Here is a 16,958-nt window from a genome sequence, read left to right on the forward strand (position 1 = left end):
TATACATACACACACACACAATGGAATATTATGTAGCCATCAAAAAATGAAATCTTGCCATTTGCAATGATGTGGATGGAACTAGAGGGTATTATGCTAAGCAAAATAAGTCAGTCAGAGAAAGACAAGTATCATATGATCTCACTGATATGAAGAATTTGAGAAACAAGACAGAGGAGCATAGGGGAAGGGAGGAAAAAATGAAACAAGATGAAACCAGAGAGGGAGACAAACCATAAGAGACTTAATTTCAGGAAACAAACTGAGGGTTGCTGGAGTGGTGGGAGGTGGGAGGGATGGGGTTGCTGGGTGCTGGACATTGGGGAGGGTATGTGCTATTATGAGCTCTGTGAATTTTGTAAGACTGATGAATCACAGTCCCCTACCTCTGAAATAAATAATACATTATATGTTAAAAAAAAATAAAGAAGATAGTAGGAAGGGAAAAATGAAGGGGGGGAAATCGGAGGGGGAGATGAACCATGAGATACTATGGACTCTGAGAAACAAGCTGGGGGTTTTGGGGGAGGGGGATGGGTTAGCCCAGTGATAGGTATTAAGGAGGACACGTATTGCATGGAGCACTGGGTGTTATACACAAACAATGAATCAAGGAACACTACATCAAAAACTAATGATGTAACGTATGGTGACTAACATAATAAAATTAAATTTAATAAAAAGAGTCTCCTTGTGAGGAATTCATGAAGGAACACAATGTAATGCAGCCCACACAGAGCCTGGCTACAGCTGAGCCTCAGAGTTCTCTCCCTTTGCAGCTACAAGTATCTGTTATCCAGTCCTCTTTACTTAATGCCTCTGTGGAGATCCCTAGGTTGGAAAGAGTTCCCTGAGTGTTAGGCTGATAGCCAACTCAGGGGGGCAGTAAGAACAGGAAGTTAATCTCCTCTGGCTGCCAGGACTCTCCTATCTATGTCCTTGGGGAAGGAATTTCCTGTAAGAACTCCACCTTACTTGCGTGGCCTTAATAAGGATTTAGGGTCTGCTCCTACCATCCTCAAGAGCTGTAATCAGATCTGCCACAAACTCCCAGCTCTAGACCCCACAGATTCTCTTCACAAATGCCCTTTGAGGACAGTGGTGACAGGTCACTGCCTTCAGGTCACCCCATAGGTGAGTTGGTCAACATGAGGTATTGGCCTCAGATCCTCATAGAGCTGGAAGGATTCTAGCCTCCTCCCCCACCTTAAGCCACAGACACCCAGCCAAGCCCTCTTTAGATGGCCTGGCAGGGGAGTAGCAAGGGCCCAGGCTATTTTTTACTCTTTTGAAGAAATGGGCTGAAGCAAAACTCAAAAACACAATACCCGGAATTAAGAACAATAATGTTCATCAAAATGACAGAGTTGGCTGGTGACAGATTTGCTTAGCTTTTGTTTGCATTAAAATGTCTACTTATTTAACTTCCATTTCCAAAAGGTAAGTGTTTTATAGACACAGAATTCTAAGTACACAGTTATTTTATTTCAACACTATGAAGATAGAATTTTGCTTTCTTTAAGCTCTCATTATTTCAGATTAAACATTATATATCAGTCTTAATTTTGCTCATTTTAAGATAATCTGTTGTTTTTCCTCTGTCCTGTTTAAATATTTTCTCTCTTTATTTGGGTTTCAACAGCTTTATTGTGATGGACCTGGGTTTGGTTTTCCTCATACCCCACTATGCTTGGCATATATACTTCTTCTTACATCTGTGACTTGATGTCTTATGTTACTTTTCAAAATTTCTTGAACATTGTATCTTTTTTTTTTTTTTAAAGATTTTATTTATTTTTTGACAGAGAGAGACACAGCAAGAGAGGGAGCACAAGCAGGGGGAGTGGGAGAGGGAGAAGCAGGCTTCCCGCCGAGCAGGGAGCCCGATGTGGGGCTCGATCCCAGGACCCTGGGACCATGACCTGAGCCGAAGGCAAACGCTTAACGACTGAGCCACCCAGGCACCCCTTGAACATTGTATCTTGAAATACTATTCTGCACTTTTCTCTCTCCTTTATAGGACTCCAATTAAACATGTTTGATATATTTACTGCATCCCTTTTAAATTGCTCCATCTCTTTCTATATCATTCATCATTTTGCCTCTCCATACTTCATTCTGGATATTTTCTTCAGACCCTTCATTTATTTCTCTAAATCTCCCTTCAGTGTGTCTCATATGCTGCTAATACCATAATTGTTCTTAATTCCGGGTATTGTGTTTTTGAGTTCTAGAATTTTCAATCATTTTTATATTTTCAAATTCTTGGCTAAAATTTTCAATTTTTAATATTTTCTTGACAATTATAAGCATGATTATTTTATTTTTTAATTTTGTTTTGTTAAGTTAGTCACCATACTTCATTACTTTTTGATGTAGTGATCCGTGATTCATTGTTTTCTTATAACACCCAGTGCTCCATGCAGTACGTGCCCTCCCATCACCATGATTATTTTAAAGTTTGTATCTAATAATGCCATTATTTGGATTTCATGTGGATTGTTTTTAATGTCTTTTTTCATTCCTCGATTTTTAATCATATTATCTTATCTCTTTTTTAAACTAGTTATTCTAATTTTTTTTCAGGGAACTATATGTAATACATTGTAGATTTATTTACTTCAGTCTTAGAATGAAGTTATCTTTCTTCATGAAAAAGGTTTTTGTGTAAAATTTGTTCGTTTTTCCTGATAAACTGCCAGACAGCAACAAACAACCCCAAATCCCTTTAATCCCACTGGTGGTTGAGATTATTAATCTGGACTTCAGTCCCTTGGGGGACTGATCTAGTTCCAGTTTGCCCTTACTTGCCTGGCATAGATCTTGGAGGTCCCTATCTAAGCCTGAGTGGTTTGCCAGGATCTTCTCCCCTTGGATGCCCCACTTTCAACATTTATGTACTTAGCCCTATGACTCTGTAGAAAATCTATCACAAACTTGCCAGCATTTAAGCATTTCACATGTCTCCTTAGGAATCATCAATTGCTGCTAAAAGAAAAGTAGCCCTAAACATTGGGATTGCCTTCTGGAGTTTCTTTTTCCCTCTGATCTTTGCTCTGTAACATCTTATGACATTGCTAGCTCTTTGATGCCTTCAAATAATATTTTATTTTAAATGATTTTTCACACTTTCCTAGTTGTTCTTAGTTGGAAGTTTGGTCCAAGTTAGCTCATCTGTCAGTACTGGAAGGAAAACTCTAAATTTATTTCTTTTTCATGCTTAGTTTGGCAGAGTCCTTATTATAATTGCTGTCTTCTGCACTGTGCTTTCTCTAATGTCTAGAAGATAAGGTAACAAGAACAGGAAAACACATGTAATATGCTTTTCATTAAGTTTTCCGGATGGGTGTGTCTGGCCAGCACAGAGTACCTCAGACATTTTTCTTGTTTTATTGTATTACAAGCACACATCATCATCTTATCCTCCCATTTTTGACTATTTGCTCCTTCTTCTGAGGCCCTCAGGTCAGTTCCAGCCTTCAGCCACTCTCATATTTCAACTATTCCACTGACAATAGATTCTGGATCCCCACTCCGCTATGTCTTCCTGTTTTATATGAATATATATATTTATTAGAGTCAATGCTATTCCAAATATAAATTCAAAAGATAATTGTTTAATCAGCAAGTAAACACTGGTGAGTAAATAAGCTCACTCTTGATTAGCATGCAAATAGGTGTAAGTATATATATATCACTTATAAAAATTTCTTAAAATTGAAAATATTCATATTTTGACCAAAATAATCAACTTATGGGAATTATTACATGGAAAACTATGAAATATATAGAATGTGTGTATAATCTTTTTCATAATAGCTTATTGTAGCAAAATCTTGGATTTGTTAAAATTTGAAACTGTATTAGTAGGTTAAAGTTTGTGACAATTAAGATTCTAACTGAAATGATAATCTAATGTACAAATTATATGAAAATCAGAAATTATTATTTCCACCTTTTTAAAATATAAAAAAGATATGTTCCAGATTAATCCTATTTATTTTTTCCTGAGCTTCCAGCTCAATGAAATTCAACCCTCAGTTCTTGCCCTGGTGAATAAGTGATCTTAGCTTTAATTTCTACAATGTCATTAAAGAAAAAACATATTAATTTGCCAAATGATAAAAATCTATTAAATATTTCTGAACATGCAATGACATCAAAAATTTGTTAAATAAAAAGTGCAGGTTACAGATATTTTTACTGTATGATTATATTTTATATATATATATCTATATATAAATACAGATATATATATTTGCATAAATGCATAATATATCCCATAGCATACAAATATACAGTACCAAATATATTCACATACCCTTCCCCCACATTTGTTTGTTAAAGAAACTGGTTCATTGCATTCCAATGCTGAAACAAGAAATTAAAAGACTTGATCAGATTCAGGTTTGATGCTTTTGACAAGACTTCTTTATAGACAGTGCCTATAACATAGCACATTATGTCTGATTGGTGTGTGTGTGTGTGATATTTACCAGCCATTTATCACCATTGTATAGGTTCCTTACTTAATTATGAGTTTTAAAATGATGATGCTCAAATTCTATCATGCCTTCTTATATTAGCTAGAATACACTTATAAAGAGAAACTCCATCCTCAATAAATTTGCTATCTTTATGTACAGCTTATGTAGAAAAAAAAGAATAAATATTTGATTCTTCCTCTTTATAAATTTTCATAAAATTAAATTGATTTGCTGGGCTTCTGCAAATGTCAACAATAAGGTTTCTTTGTGTTGTTGTTATCATGATGAACTCACCTTTTAACATTTTGATGGGCTTCAAATCCTTTTATAGGATTTTTATAGCAAAAGACTGACAAGATTTTACTTATATCAAATATCACTCACTTTAAAATATCACTCTGCCTGCTGAGTTAAAAATAGATAGTGAGGGAGCCTGGGTGAAAACAGAGGGGCCAGTTGGAAGGCAATATAATACAGAAGATTGATGTTGGTAACAACCAGGTTGGTAGCAATAAAGGGGCAAGAAGTAGCTAGACTTTGGACATATTTTGAGGGCAAGCCGAGAGAATTTTTTGATAAGTTAGGTGTGGGGTATGAGAGAAAGAGAATACTTAGGCTAACTCCAAGTTTTGGACACTAAGCATATGGAATTTCTGGTTCAAATAATTTAGTTTCATTTCCATGTGCCATACAAGGAAAAGATCAAAAGTTGTGAGTAGCAGGACTTTTCTGACAGCAGGTCACACAGTAGAAAGTAACCACTTCCCAAAGGAGTTAATTCAAGGCCTGTTCATAATCAGTGCATCATGGAGTGACCAGGAATGAATAGATCTTTACTTGTAAGCATGCTCTGAGACAATGTGGAGTAATTAATGTACAATGTGCAACACACAAGCCTAGAAAACCTTAAATGTTAAAACCCAAAGAAAATCTGGTTTCTAACCATCTAATTGCCTTAATCCTCCCTCCCCCAAAACCACTAGTATTACTACCAACTGGTACATTGTTTTAGCTGAATATAGTAAAAATAAAATACCCTTAGTGACCCTACCTTTGGGAGAGATAATTGAGACAATCTTACTTCTGTAGATTCCAGAAAAAACTTCCAAATCTTGCCACATGGTGAACTAGATATCTTGGTGGTGGCAAGTGTGGGGGCCAAAAAAGAAAAACTGTAGGAGTGAATAGTGTGAAATATTAAAACAAACAAACAAACATGTTTATATGCATACCTGAGGCCATGATATCTGATAAAGGAGACTTTGGAGCAAAGAAAATTAGAGACATAGAAGATATTACATAATGGTAGAAGGATAAATTCACCAGCAAGACATAACAATCTTTAATGTATACACATCCAAACAACTGAATCTCAAAGTACATGAAGCAAACACCGATGAGGCTGAAAGGAGAAATGACCATATCCACAATTATTGTTGGGATCTCAACACCTTGTTTTCAGGAAGTAATAGAATTACTAGAGAGAAAATCATCAAGAATATTGAAGAGCTGAATAATATAATCAATACAGTAGCAGAATCTACATGACATATGCCAGAATACTCTACCCAACAACAGCAGAGTATACATTTTTTCAAGTTCCCATGCAACTTCATTAAGATAGACCATCTCCTGGGCCATCAAACAAACCTCAACAAATGTAAAAGAACTGAAATATAGAGTATGTTCTCTGACCATAATGGAATCAATCTATATAACAACAGAAAGTAAACAGAAAAGTATCTAAACACTTGGAAATTGTAGTTGACATCTATCATTCCAGTTCATTGTTCAGATCCTTGTTATAAAAGACCAGAGGTTAGAAATAATTGTCTCCTTAGCTGAAGGACATTTCAGGCTGAACAAAAGAAAGCTCACTCAGGATATTTCGGAATATTGTTGAGAGCAAGGCTAGAAGGAGAGGGACAGTTTAGAAGGCTGTTATATCAGTCTCTCCTGACATTAAAGCTTGTACTATACTAAAAAAGAAAGTACAGCTTGCTGATGTTAATGAAGTCAATTTGGTAGTTTATTGGATTTAGGAGGTGAGAGAGAGGTTGCCTACCAGGTTGTGGTGAAGTTGTTAGATTAGAGAGGCCTGAAAGAAGGCAAGATTCAGATGCCTTCCTAGTGTATAACTCATGAACGTTCATACTTCTATTCTTTATAAATGCCGCACCATTTTCTAAATGGTTCTACATAGTTACCTTCTACTTCAAGATTTCTTCCCTGATTATGCCATCTGTCAAATAAGGCTCCCATATATAGACAGGTAGAGAAGTTTGCTTTCTGGGGTTTGTATGATTGTTCTATATAGGCAGGTTGACACTTTGCTTGCCCTACCATGATGTTAGGCCAAGATGAGGTACATGGTATGAGACCACTGATGTGTCTTCAAACTTGTATGTTTTTTCTTAATTTTAAAGTAAATTTGATTTTAAATTTATTTTTTATTTAAAATAAAAATGAAGGTAGCTCTCCTTAAAGAAAAATAAAGGCGGGGATTCTCCCCAGGGTAATTTTGGCAAAGGGAGGCTTCATTATGAACGTGTGGATATGAGCTTCATCCTTCCCAACTTCAGGAGGTTGATGGAAACATGGCAATGAGGGATTCCCAGTAGGACCCTCAAATAAGACAGTAAGTGATCAGGCAGCCTGGTTTGCATGCTGCAGCCCCTGGGACTGCAACTTTTTTGTTCTCCATAGTCTTTTTCTTCTCTCACTGAAAGTGAAGAGTGATAGAACTGGAATAACAACTGAGCAATCCTAATTCTAGAATTGGCATTATTGAGGTGAGAGTATATAGAAGGTTTTGTAGCATTTCTATGCATTTCTATATATTTATGGACACTCCCTTCTATCCACTTCCCCCACAGCACTCTCTCTACCTTCCAACCCAACAATAGCTGTGTGAAATGGCATAATGAATACCAAGACAGAACATTTCCAGAGAGGGATATGGAGAACACACAGGATGGAAACCCAGGGGGCTGGTTCAGGATCACAGTAAGTATCCTGACAAAAAATAGGGAATGTGCAAGAGAGGCAGATCAAGGGGAGTTGTGTTGGTCTCATATAGAGATGCTAGGAACTTTGTTGAGGACAAAGGGCAGGTTCACACAACCAATTCAAAGGGAACAGGTTGACTGAAGGAAGGTCAGAGGAAGTTGACTAAAGGCAAAGGTGGAAACTACTGCCAAGGATATGGAGCAACTCCTCACCAGATGCCACAGTTTGGCTTAAGCTGAGTGTGGAGGTCTATACTCTCCAAATTCCTTGTCAGAGGAACAGGTAGGGTTTTCAACACATAGGATTTTCTGTTACCTTATTAAAGGAAAATCATTTAAATATCTAAATTTGATTGTTTGGGAGTTAAATATTCAAATAGGGAGAATGGAAAATTAGAAAATCCATGTCTGGCAAAAGAAAAAATTAAAATCATGTCCATAGTCCCTACTTTGGAAGCCTTTTAAAGCTCAGTAGAAGGTTGGAATAGATCACCAGGTTGGGTCTGTTCTACAGTCTTACTGCCCTGTTGTCTCCCTTCTCTCCCATCCCTTCTTTTCATCCTTAGACTCCTTATGGAATAAAGTATAACAAGACATGGCTAATAAATTCAATACAGAGCCATTGCAGTGTCCCCTTCACCATGGTCGATGTAAGACAGGTAGTGAATCCGGATAAATGGGAACAGGGAAGAGGGAGAGATAGCTCAGCAGGGTCCACTGGCCTCTGACACTATTGCTGTTGCTTTCAATCCCTGTATTTCCATTACTTTAAAGACCAGGCCCAGTTCTTTATTCAGGATGCTAGGGCTGCCTCTGCATTGAAGGATATCAACTACAAGATTTGTGATGAGGAAAATCAAAAGGTATGTGTTGAGGATATTACCCATACCTAGTTCCAGTGCAGGAAGACAAGCCAGTCAGTGGCCACTCATCTTAAAATGAGAGTTCCTAGTGCTTACCCCACCTCTCCTTCCTATAGCTATCTATACATGTCAATCCCTCTGCTGTACCTTACTCTGTACAGAATAAACTGGAGCCAGAAGAAATGGAGCAGCTAAAGGTAATGAAGTCTCAAGGCCCATTGTGTGCCCACACCCAGACCTACCTCTTCTTTCCCCAGCCCCCAATTTTCCTATCACCATGACAGACTCACAGTGGCTCTCACCATATTTCTCTGCAGCTGACCATGAGCAAATGCTATGATATCTCCCAAAAAGCTCTTGACCTCCATAAACTCTACTTTGACCCAAGTACAACTGATAGTAGCAATTCTGGGGGTCTGCCTGGAAGGGAGACTGAGGGATGGTAATGAGGGAAAGGTTGATGCTGGCCCTGGATCCCTCTCAGCCTTCTGATGCCTCCTCTCACCTTTTTGAAGATGGACCATGATATAGATATAATCCTGAATTGAAGAAACTGCATGGCTGCCACTCTGCAGATCATCAAAAAGAATTTCCCTGAGGTGAGGCCTTATGTCCACTGCTGGTATTATGGTAGGGGGTGGAACACATAGGATAGAGGGAAGATTTGTCTCTGAGGCCATAGATAGTAACTGTCACTCTAACTCCTTCCCCAAAAGCTTTTGTCCTTGAACTTGTGCAACAACAAACTGTACGGGCTGGATGGCCTGTCTGACATTATAGAGATGGCCCCCACAGTCAAGATCCTGAACCTCTCCAAAAATGAGGTGGGAAGAGGGAGCCAGATCAAAGTTGGGGTTGATAGTGGGTGGTTGTGTTCATCAGAGTGATGACAAGAGGCAGAAGAAGATACCAGAGCAGGAGGGAGGGCCCAAGTGTCCCTATTCCTAGGACATTTCTCTGGTTTCTTTCCCGTATTTTTCAGGTGCAGTCAGCCTGGGAGTTAGGCAAGATGAAAGGGCTGAAGCTTGAAGAGCTGTGGCTGAAAGGGAACCCTCTGTGTGGCACCTTCCCAAACCAGCCCACCTATGTAAGGTCTATGGTAACTTCTGTCATGCCTCCTGAGGACATTTGTACCTTGGGAACCTGAATTGCCACCTCTAGAAGGACTATAGGCCCCCTCTCTCCTCTCTCTGTGTCCCTGACCTGTGCTTAGAGGTCTTTTCCTTCCTATGACCTACTCACTTGTTCTCCAGGTCTGGGCTCTGTTTCTCCACTCTGCACCCAGCTGTCTCTAGCATTCCTTCCCATGAGAATGCTCCAGGAAGCAGGAGTCCTCCTCTCCAGGACTAGAAGTGACCACTTTGAGCCAGATGCTATGAACTGAACTGCCAAGGGTCCTCCAGCCAGGACCTCATGCTGAGACAGGCCTTCCTACTCCCTGCTGAGATGGGGATTCCCTCACCCCAAGAGGAGCCTACTTTCCTTGAAAAAATTGGGTCCCCTTTCTAATTCCAGGCTGCCACGGTAGCTTTCCTGCCCCATGCTGAAGGCTGAGGTCCTGGGGGGGGCTCTTCCTCAAGATCCTGTTCCTCTGGCCCAATGTCAGGAGCTAAGCCCTCCTTGGGAGAAACCAGGCTTCCCTGAATCAGGGGGCCAGAAGTGGGTGACTGCCAGTGAGCAGAGGGCTTCCTGAGGCAGGAATGGAAGGCAGAGGGCAGAGGTGCTTGAGGAGAGAGGACAGGCCTCTCAGAGGCACTTCCCCCTCTCTTCCTTCCACACATCACATCAACCTGACTGGTCCTTCAGAGAAGCTCTGGGTAGCCCGACACGACTATAATCCCTCAGGCTAGGAACTGACTGAGAGAGGCACAGGTGTGCTGGGGCCATCAGGAGGGAAGGCGGTGATCATAAGAGGGGGCCACAGACCCTCAGCCCCATGCTGACCTGGGGCTTTGACCCTCTAGTCCTTCTGGGGTAGGTCTCCTGCCCCTGTGGCTGCCTCGTTCCCCATGCCTGGCTCAGACTGAGCTCTCATAGGTGACAAAGTTTCAGCCAACACAAATGGGCCCCCAACCCAACACCTGCATGTTTTCCATTCCTACTTTGGGTGCCAGGGCCAGCCAGGGCAGATGATTTCCAGGGCAGGCTATTTCTCCTGGAAAATGTAAGGTGAGGATGAACCAAGCATGATTTGGAATGTTGCAAGGGAGGCTTTGTCTACCACATAGTTTCAAGGTGTGTTTTGATTCCAGAAAAGCTATAATGGATCTGAGATTCTTAAGAATCTAATCCTTCAGTTCCTGCTTCAGTAAGTACCCATGGGACCATGAGGCTGAAGAGGGCTGGAATGGGCCACCCAAGCATAGGTCTGCTCATGGGTTGAGGGGAGCTTTCAAGTCCCCGTGGGGACCCAAACCATAGAGATAGCCTATTGCCTTTGCTCTTCTTCATGTATTACTTGATCTATGACTCTCAGTGCTTAACACAATGAGGCCTGCTTCTCCCTGACCATTCCCTTCAACCCTGAAGATGCAGCCTTGTGAGTATCACAGCTCAGACTCTGTTCCTGGGCCATGTGTCTCCCCAGCAAACACATATCAGCTCCTGGAAACATCTAAATTGCCTGGACCACCACCTCCTTTTCCTCTTTTTTTCCTAGAAACAGCTTGGAAGAATACTTCAAGGATAGCAGTGATATTAAGAGTCAAGAACCCTGGTAAATGTGAAAAGCAAGAAGATCAGCATGGGAAAGGGGGCATGAAGGGAACATACATAGGGGCCAAGGGCCTGACCTTTCCTTCTCTTTCCCCCACAAACCTGCATGTTCAGCTGCTAAAACATACAAAGTATGACATTGTTGACTCCCTCAATATGCTGCCCAAAACTCAGCATGACCTTAACCCCTATGTTGTAGACCTGAGCATTCAGATGGTGAGCATGTTTCCTCCCTTGGGCAGACCAAGAAAGTCGTAAGTGGGTAGGAGGTTTAGAAGGATACTGAGAGCCTTAGTAACTGTTCTTCCCTTTCAGGAAACAATGCTCTGTTTTCATGTCAATGGGGGTTTTAAGGAAGGTACGTATCTGTAGAGTCCTCTCCCCAGATACCCCACTATTTCTTTCCCCTGGCTTGGCTACCTTCCAATTCTTCCAGCTTTCCAAGTTGCTCCCTTCCCTTCCTTTCCCTTCCCTTCCCTTTCCTTCCCTCCCCTTCCCTCCCCTTCCCTTCCCTTCCCTTCCCTTCCCTTCCCTTCCCTTCCCTTCCCTTCCCTTCCCTTCCCTTCCCTTCCCTTCCCTTCTCTTCCTTTCCCTTTCCTTTTGATTCCCTTTGTGTTCTCCCATCCCCACCTTGCCCCCAGACTATCCTGGTCTGACATACATCCATGCCTTTCTGACCCAACACAGCTTACATGTTAGAGGCACAGGCTGTGGCATTTTATAGCTCTCATCTCAATTCCTTACTCTGTGATTCTTGGTCCGATTATCTAACCTTTCAGTTTCCTCATTTGCAAAACAAGCTAGTAATACCCTTATCTTGGGCTGCTTTAAAAATGAATCAAGTGAACATGTATTTGTCAGAGGATCTGATACATGTTGGGGGTCCTACCCCTGGGAGTTGATTATCCCTATTGTTACCCTCTCAGTCCTTGAAGCCCCCTCCTATCTTCCAGTGAAAAATTGTCCCTGTCTGGCTCCCATCAGGGTACTGCAAGACTATCAAGTAAGTCCTTGAAAGGGGAATCCTGCTTGTGTGAAAAATATGTACAACTCTAAGGGGATATTGCTGTTTGTTGTCATTGAAATGGAAGGATATTCTCAAGATTCTGTCCATGCTTTCACCTTGATCTTCATTTTGACTTCTGACAGCAATTCCAGGTAAGTGCTGTGTTGTGGGTGCAAAATGGGAACAAACACCCATCCCAGCCTGAGGACAATGGTGTAGGAATGTAGTGGTACAGCCTAGAGGTTTCCTCAGTGGAAAGCCAGCAGGTAGACCTAAGGAGAGGTCTAGGTTAGTGGTTAAGAGTGTGGACTCTGGAGTCAGAATACCAGATTCTTTTCCTGACCTCAACACTCACTAGCTAGCTGAGTGACATTGGTCAGGTTATAACACCTCAGTGACTCACTGTCTTACTCTGAAAATGGGGATTGGAGTGTCCATTCCTTGTGCCTCTGTAAAGGGTAAATACATTAGAATTAAATCTACAAATCTAGTGAAGCTGGTAGACAATCCTTCAAAAGTGGGTGCTGTGGGGGGACCAGAGGTACCAGCCAAGGAACCCAGGGATCAGGCACAGTAGGGGTATGGGAGGAATTTGGTAGCCGAGTGGCAATGGGAGCAGGATGGTTGTTGGGGGTGGGGTTGTCCATTTCTCCAGTTGTCTAAGGGTCCAACTTTCTTCTAGTCTGTGCATTGTGAATGATGAACTGATTGTGGGGAATGCCAGGACCAAAGAAACTCAGAGCACCTTCTCCATTCCAGTGCCCTCACCCTCCTCAAGCTGCATGCCTAACCTTCTCCCAGAATCAGTGGGAAATGATGCAGGCTTTCTCCATTCAGTCTGGGACAAACCTCCAGTGGTCTCAGAAGTGAGTGTTTAGAGTCTCAAAGTATAGGAGGGAGCTGGGAGGAATGAAGGAGTGAAGGAGTAAATAATAGGAACTTGCAGTTAATTTGTACAAAATAACTATTTGGATGTTGTGCTTCCAAAAAAGTAAGTTCATGAAAAATATATATTAATTTTATTGTGATATATGTAATTTTAAAACAATATAATGTTCAGATGACATGAGCATGTGTATGTAAAATCCTAAGAAAACTACCAAAAAACTATTAGAATTAATAAACAAATTCAACATTTTTTCCAGATACAAAATCAATATAAAAAATACATTTTATTACTATGCACCAGTAATGAACAGTCAGAAAATGAAATTAAGTCAACAGTTCCATTTATAATAACATTAAAAATAACATACTTAGGAAACAGAACCATAAATACAGAGAACAAATTGATGGTAGGGAGGGGGGTGGGGAGGTGGTCAAAATGGGTGAAGGGGAGTGGGAGGTACAGGCTTCCAGTTGTGGAATGAATAAGTCACAGGGATAAAAGGTACAGCATAGGAAATATAGTCAATGTATTATAATAGCATTGTATGGTGACAGATGGTAGCTACATTTATGGTGAGTATAGCATAATGTATAGACTTGTCAAATCACTATGTTGTACACCTGAAACTACTGTAACATTGTGTGTCAACAATACTTCAATAAAAAATTTAAATAACATACTTAGGAATCAAATTTAACAAAAGAAATAAAAAATGTATACTCCAAAATCTGCAAAACATTGTTGAAGTAAATTTTAAGAGGCCTAAATAAGTAGAAAGAATCCCATGCTCCTGAATCAGAAGACTTAATATTGTTAAGATGGCAATATACCCCAAAGTAGTATACAGGTTCAGTGCAATCCATATAAAAATCCCAGCTTGTTTCTTTGTAGAAATTGATGAGTTAATCCTAAAATTCATATGAAAATGCAATGGACACAGAATAGACAAAATGTTCTTGAAGAACATAGTTGGAAGACTCATAATTCCCTATTTCAAAACTTACTGCTAAGCTAAAGTTATCAATACAATATGGTAATGACTTAAAGATATCATACAGATTAATGTAATAGAATTAAAGTACACACACACACATACACACACACACACACACACACACACCCTCACCTTTATGGACAATTTATTTTCAACCAGAGTGCCATAAATATTCAGAATAAAGAATAGTGTTTTCAACAACTGATTAAGGAACAACTGGATATCCACTTACAAAAGAATTAATTTGTACCCCTATCTCACGCCATATACAAACATAAATTACTATAAAAATCTTTAAAAAGGTGTCTGTGCCTGCTGCTCCATCCTGTAGCTACCTTCTGCCTTCTCACCACCCACCATGGCCCTCCTGCACTCCAGCCAAATCCTGTCTTGGGTAGCCACTGCTTTCCACCCAGGCCTCACTGCCATAACTCCCACCAGAGACAGCTCCTGGTGGAGCCATGTGGAGATGGGGCCCCCAGAGCCCATCCTGGGAGTCACAGAAGCCTTTAAGAGAGACACCAGAGGAAATAAAAAGAATCTGGAATTTTGTGCCTACTATGATGATAATGGAAAGCCTTATGTGCTCCCTAGTGGCTGGAAGGCAAAGACCAAGATTGCTGCAAAAAATTTGGACAAAGAATACCTGTCCATTGTGGGACTTGCTGAATTTTGTAAGGCATCTGCAGAACTAGCCCTGGGTGAGAACAATGAAGTGTTGAAAAGTAGCCAGTATGTCACTATGCAGACCATTTCTGCAACCAGGACCTTGAGGATTGGAGACAGTTTATTGCAAAGATTTTTTTAAGTTTAACTGAGATGTCTTTCTGCCCAACACATCCTAGGGGAATCATACACCCATCTTCAGGGACACTGGCATGCAGCTACATGGTTATTGATACTAAGACCCCAAGACATGCAGCTGTGACTTCATAGGCACTATGAGGATATTTCAAAAGTGCTACAGCAAAATGTTCTTCTCCATGTCTGTGCCCACAATCCCACAGGAATGGACCTCCCTGAGCAATGGAAGGAAGTAACAACAGTGGTGAAGAAAAACAATCTTTTTGCATTCTTTGGCATGGCCTACCAAGGTTTTGCCAGTGGTGATGACAAGGATGTGTGGGCTATATGCCACTTCATCTTCATTGAACAAGGCATTAATGTTTGTCTCTGCCAATCCTATGCCAAGAACATGGGCTTATACAGTGAGCATGTGGGAACCTTCACTGTGGTCTGCAAAGATACTGATGAAGCCAAAAGGGTGGAGTCACAGTTGAAGATCTTCATCTGCTCCATGTATTTAAACCCTCCAATCGGTGGGGCCTGGATTGCCTTGACCATCCTGACCAGCCCTGACCTGTGAATACAATGGTTGCAGGAAGTAAAAGGCATGGACCACCACATCATTAGCATGTGGACTCAACTGGTCTCCAACCTCAAGAAGGAGGGCTCCCCATACTACTTACAGCACATCACAGACCAGATTGGCATGTTTTGTTTCACAGGACTAAACCTGAATAGGCGGAGAGGCTGACCAAAGAGTTCTCCATCTACATGACAAAGGATGGCCACATCTCTATGGCAGGGGTCACCTTGGACAATGTGGGCTATCTTGCCCATGCCATTCACCAGGTTACCAAGTAATTTCCCTGGTGAAAGGGAACACAGACAACCTTCCTGTCTACAGCATCTGCTGTTGTGAGATTCATATGGAGGGAGAAGGAAGGTAGATGGTGGTGAGCCGGTCATTTCTTTCAACCACAGTACTCAACACTCAACCATTGAATGTGTTTCTCAGAAAAGAACATGTAGTGAAATAGGGCAGAGGCATCTGTGGCTGGTGTCTGAAACTTTGTCTCTCAAAACCAAACTCCTGCTCATCTTTAACTCCAGCTGTTCCAAAACAGTTTATGTGTACAAGAAAGACATAATCCCCCCAAAAACCTGTCAATCATGCCATTGCAATCAATATTTCAGAAGCTTTAACTGAAGCACCTTATGGTGCTGGGGGCACCTCTGCAGATCCAGCATGAGAATAGCACCTACAAGAGGCTTTGTGGGAAGACCTAGTTCTAACATTAGCAGTCAGCCTCATGTTTGTCCTCCTGTGATTGAACAAGATTATCAATAGACCTTGTTTTTCTTTGTTTTTGTTTTTTTATTATGTTAGTCACCATACAGTACATCATTAGCTTTTGATGTAGTGTTCTATGATTCATTGTTTGCATATAACATCCAGTGCTCCATGCAGTATGTGCCCTCCTTAATACCCATCACCGGGCTAACCCATCCCCCCACCTCCCTCCCCTCTAAAACTCTCAGTTTGTTTCTCAGAGTCCATAGTCTCTCATGGTTCATCTCCCCCTCGGATCCCCCCCCCTTCATTTTTCCCTTCCTTCTCCTAATGTCCTCCACGCTATTCCTTATGTTCCACAAATAAGTGAAACCATATGATAATTGACTTTCTCTGCTTTACTTATTTCACTTAGCATAGTTTCCTCCAGTCCCATCCATGTTGATGTAAAAGTTGGGTATTCAACCTTTCTGATGGCTGAGTAATATTCCATTGTATATATGGACCACATCTTCTTTATCCATTCGTCTATTGAAGGGCATCTCAGCTCTTTCCACAGTTTAGCTATTGCAGACATTGCTGCTATGAACATTGGAGTGCAAATGGCCCTCCTTTTCACTACATCTATCTTTGGGGTAAATACTCAGTAGTGCAATTGTTGGGTCATAGGTTAGCTCTATATTTAATTTTTTGAGGCACCTCCACACTGTTTTCCAAAGTGGCTGTACCAACTTGCATTCCCACCAACAGTGTAAGAGGGTTCCCCTTTCTCCACAACCTCTCCAACATTTGTTGTTTCTTGCCTTGTCAATTTTTGCCATTCTAACTGGTGTAAGGTGGTATCTCAGTGTGGTTTTGATTTGAATTTCCCTGATGGCTAATGATGATGAACATTTTTTCATGTGTCTGTTAGCCATTT

At 41.0% G+C, this 16,958-nt stretch overlaps 2 pseudogenes across 1 annotated transcript in view; both read left to right on the top strand.

Annotated features, from left to right (window-relative positions):
- Positions 1-12,906, top strand: part of LOC102749317 (nuclear RNA export factor 2-like) — a 15,356-nt pseudogene extending 2,450 nt beyond the window's left edge. The window contains exons 3-14 of the transcript XR_014141445.1: positions 7,364-7,493; positions 8,062-8,143; positions 8,252-8,358; positions 8,475-8,555; positions 8,676-8,745; positions 8,796-8,800; positions 8,874-8,957; positions 9,075-9,182; positions 9,341-9,457; positions 10,611-10,666; positions 11,389-11,431; positions 12,058-12,906. The product of XR_014141445.1 is annotated as a nuclear RNA export factor 2-like (transcript). The remainder of the gene's footprint in view (positions 1-7,363; positions 7,494-8,061; positions 8,144-8,251; positions 8,359-8,474; positions 8,556-8,675; positions 8,746-8,795; positions 8,801-8,873; positions 8,958-9,074; positions 9,183-9,340; positions 9,458-10,610; positions 10,667-11,388; positions 11,432-12,057) is intronic.
- Positions 12,907-14,320: 1,414 nt separating this feature from the next.
- LOC102748119 (aspartate aminotransferase, mitochondrial pseudogene) lies at positions 14,321-16,119 on the top strand (annotated as a pseudogene).
- Positions 16,120-16,958: the final 839 nt, after the last annotated feature.

This window comes from Leptonychotes weddellii, chromosome X, assembly GCF_054177405.1.
Source record: "Leptonychotes weddellii isolate Sample4059 chromosome X, ASM5417740v2, whole genome shotgun sequence".
Classification (NCBI taxonomy): Eukaryota; Metazoa; Chordata; class Mammalia; order Carnivora; family Phocidae; genus Leptonychotes; species Leptonychotes weddellii.